This window comes from Microtus ochrogaster, assembly GCF_000317375.1.
Source record: "Microtus ochrogaster isolate Prairie Vole_2 chromosome 14 unlocalized genomic scaffold, MicOch1.0 chr14_random_3, whole genome shotgun sequence".
Taxonomy (NCBI): domain Eukaryota; kingdom Metazoa; phylum Chordata; class Mammalia; order Rodentia; family Cricetidae; genus Microtus; species Microtus ochrogaster.
The window spans coordinates 10988823-10992969 of record NW_004949098.1 but is presented as its reverse complement, the minus strand read 5'-3'; the positions used below and the strand labels follow the sequence as shown (position 1 = coordinate 10992969).

The 4147-nt window shown below is 46.4% G+C and overlaps 1 long non-coding RNA gene across 1 annotated transcript in view; it reads left to right on the top strand.

The window, feature by feature from the left end:
* Window positions 1-3795, top strand: part of LOC113458013 — an 11563-nt gene extending 7768 nt beyond the window's left edge. The window contains exons 2-3 of the long non-coding RNA XR_003378463.1: window positions 2299-2402; window positions 3285-3795. This is a non-coding gene — a long non-coding RNA (uncharacterized LOC113458013). The remainder of the gene's footprint in view (window positions 1-2298; window positions 2403-3284) is intronic.
* Window positions 3796-4147: the final 352 nt, after the last annotated feature.

Here is a 4147-nt window from a genome sequence, read left to right as displayed (position 1 = left end):
AAAGCTACGGAGAAATCCTGTCTCGAAAATCAAAATAAATAAATAAATAAAAATCCTCAAACTATCAGCCACCCACCTGTGAATGCTCTGCCGGTGTCCCACCAGATCTGCTTTTCGTTAAACTGTTCCTGCCACCGTTATTGCTGCTCCTGTGGAAACCAACAAGATCGGTAGGATATGTGAGGCAGCTGTTTTCAGTTCCAGCCTTTGCTCCCTGCTGCAGCTTGTAGTGTGGCGGCTCCTAACAGGGCCGATCACACCTCTAGGTCTCTCTTGTTAATTATATCTAAAACTCACGCGGAGTCACCCTGAGCCTAGGAAGTCAGTGCCCTCTGTGCTGTAGAGGGTAGAGCAGAGAAGTGATCCAAGCCCTTCAGGGGAAGCAGAGAAGATCACGAGTCAATCCAGACAGTGCAGTTATTCATGCTGTTGGAGTTTGGTTTTGCTTTGGTATGATTGTGACTGTGCCCTGGTTCTTCCTCTTGAAATAAGAAAGTATTTATTGTTTATTTAACTGGAGCCTGGTAAGTATTTTTCCTTGGTCAACAAACCTCTCTACCAATGCAATAATCCAAATCTAGCCAGATCAGACCGAATTAGAAAAGAACCCAGGCTTAATGGATGTCAGCACTCACTCCCCGGTGCTCCCCTTCCCGGGGAACATGGGGAGGAGAACAGAGAACTGAAAGACCACGGAAAACCAGAAGACTGCGTGTTCATTCTCTGGGGGGCAGTTTAAATAGCCTGTGGGAGTGGTCTTGACCTTCCCGGGGGTGGGGGTCACCATTTGGAGGGCTTCCTTGGAGGTGGAGTTTGGACTGGGGCAACTACCAGGGGAGGGAGAAAAAAAAATGGATGCCAGGGGGCTAAGGTGAATCCCCAAGCTAAACAGAGCCCGCAGCTGAGAGACCTTGAACCCTTGAACTGTTTTTGTCCTTTTCTTCACTCCCTTCCTCCCTCTCTCCCTTCCCTCCCTCCCTCCCCTCCCTCCTTCCCTCCCCTCCCTCCTTCCCTCCCTCTCTCCCTTCCCTCCCTCCCTCCCCTCCCTCCTTCCCTCCCCTCCCTCCTTCCCTCCCTCTCTCCCTTCCTTTCTATCCTTTCTTTCTCTCTCTCTCTCTCTCTCTCTCTCTCTCTCTCTCTCTCTCTCTCTCTCTTTCTTTCTTTCTTTTAAGACAGGGTCTTTCTGTGTAGCTCTGGTGTCCTAGAACTTGCTCTGTAAACCAAGCTGGCCTTGAACTCACAGAGATCCACCTACCTCAGTGCTGGAATAGAGGCGTGAAAAGCAGGCCCTCCCACTGCCCTGCTGTGCTCTGTGCTGGTTAGTGTTATGTAAGTTTGACACAAGCTAGAGTCATCGGAGAGTAGGGAGCCTCAACTGAGAAATGCCTGCGTAAGATGGGGCTGCAGGCGAGCCTGTGGGGAATTCTCTTAATTAGTAATAGGTGTGGGAGGACCAGCCCACTATGCGTGTTACTACCCTGGTTAGTGGTCCTTTGTTCTATAAGAAAGCAGGCTGAGCATGCCAAGGGAACAGCGTCCCTCCCTGTCCTCTGCATCAGCTCCTGCCTCCAGGTTCCTGCACTGCTTGAGTTCCTGCCCTGACTTCCTGCAGAGAAGAAGAGTAATGTGGAAGTGGAAGCAAAACAAACCTTTCCTCTCCAAGTTGCTTTTGGTCATATTCTTTTATCATAGAAAGTGAAACTCTAACTAAAACAGTAGCCCAGGCCAGCCTCAAACCTTCTGCAACCTCCAAACCCTGTCTCATGCAGTAGCTTCCCGAAGCACTGGAGTTTTAGGGGTAAGCCAAGCTTCTAGCTGTTGCTGCACTCTGAAGCTGCCAAGGGCCTCCATCCACCATTCATCCTCCGCTCAAAGGCAAAAGCCACTCATCCTTCCAGAGGTTTCAAGGATTTTAGGAACTGTGTGTCAGGACAAATGGCAAGTACATCTTTTATCATGGGGGTGATAGTGTTATTGGGAGAAGGTGGCAGATACAAGAACAGGAGAAAAAGGACTATTCTTCGTTGTCCACTTTCTACATGTGGACTTAACTAAAACACAAATGGCTGGGCACATCTGTGAGAAGCTTTTTCTTAATTAAATCATTTGCCATGGGAAGACCTAATTCTAATCTGGATCTTTGCGGTAGGAAGATCCATCTTTAAGCTGACCATACCTCATGCTGGCAGTCTATATAAAAAGCATGGAAGAAAGAAGTTTGCTTTCTTTTTGTCTGTTTGATTTCACTCTTGCTAGTAAGTCCATTCCTTCACTGACATTGGAGTCTATTTCTTCCAGGTTCCAGGATTTACTGAAGACCGACTGAGACATCCAGCCTCCTGGACCGAGCAACTACTGGATTCTTGGATGAGTCACTTGGATTAGTTGTTGAACTACAGCTTGTAAGCCATTCTCACAAATCTCCTATATATATATATGTGTGTGTGTGTATACACAACACAATCCACTCTATATATCACAAATTATATATACAAGTCATTATATATGATTCATATACAATTAATAATAAATTATATATATTCATTCTATAAGTTCTGTTTCTCTAGTGAGAAATACAATATCTAATAGCTATTTCAGTTAGCTAGTGTGTCATTATGACTCATGGAGATAAGGCTGTTACTCTCTCTGTTCCACGCCAAACTGAGTTGATAATCCCCAGGCACTCCCAGGGCCTGAGTTTCCCTGGTTATCACCTCTGTCTTCCACGTATTGATGCACTTGCTTCATCTGTGTGACCTCCAAGGCTTCCTGGTGGACTGCACTCTCAGAGGGCCTGAGTTCTATCTAGGCACCCAGCAATCCCCTTCACAGGCTCCTGCCTGTGTTCAAATGGCTCACTGAGGGAAGGTGATTTGTGCCCAGCACAATGACCTGGGTTCTACCACTGGGTCCTTGAGGGGGAGGGGAGAACTGACTCTTGAGAGCTGTGCTTTGGCTGCCATACTTGCGTTGCGGCAAGCATGTGTACATACATATACACACACCAAGCAGACAGATAAAAATTTTATTGTTTCCTATTTATGTATTTACTTCTGAAAGTAGCTGTGGCTAGCTTTGAGCTCACAGAAATCTACTTGCCTCTGACTCTTGAGTGCTGCAATTAAAGGCATATGCTACTATGTCTAGCATAAATGTAATTTTAAAATTACAAAACCAGTCCCCATGAGCTACCATGAGTTTGGAACTGGGTGTCTCTGTCTTTCTGAGTTATGACTCAGCAAGATGTAACTATTTCTTCTTTTTCTTTTATATCTTTCTTTCAGATGATGGTCAGAGTCTAAGCAGAATTTTCTGGTACTTTGGGGTTCCTTACGCTTCCTCTAAAGCTCTCCTCGCCACCTGTGCAGCTTGTCCACCCTGTGTCTGACCTCCTGCCACTCCCTGGGGACCCTGTCTTGTTTCCTTTTCTCGGGATTCTTTCTACTTGGCAACAAGTCTCTCCCTCTTGGTTCTGTGGGTAAGTCAAGCCCCACAGAGAAGGTCTGTTATCCACAAGTGTCTGCATATTTCCTGGAACTGCTCTGATGGGGCCAGGACCAAATTTGTTGGCTCCCAAATGATCCCTGAGCGGAAGAGGGATGGCTTTAGGGTGGGGCTGAGAGACAAGTCATAGGCATTTACCAGAACGTGAGTGGGTGTGTGTGTTTTCATATCTCTGAAATCAGACATGCCAGTATAGTGCCTGGCACATCGTGGCCCCCAAAGGAAATACTCCCATGTTACCTGACAATATGATCCCACTGAGCCTTCATGAAGGATTGGGACAGGAGCTGTTCCCCAGGGATAAGGTAAACATGGGCACCGGAGCTATCAGTGCCTGTGGCTGAGTCAAGATGCTACAAATGCCTTCAAAGCACAGGCCTGTTTTGATTTAGATAGCTAATAAGTAATCTTTCTTGGGAAATGTGGGGTAGAAGGAAAATAAAAAGCCTGCCTGTGTTCAAATGGGGAAGTTTCATTGTCCAAGGACTGCTTCAGATTACTCCAGCCTGTGTTCTCACACACTCACAGCAGAACCTGGAGGCCCAGCTGCTTCCCTTCTTCCTTCCTCCCTTCTTCGTTTTGTTAAATTCAGAGTTTATTTAAAATTTTTAATTATTAGTAATGAGATTGTTCTGTCCCCCAA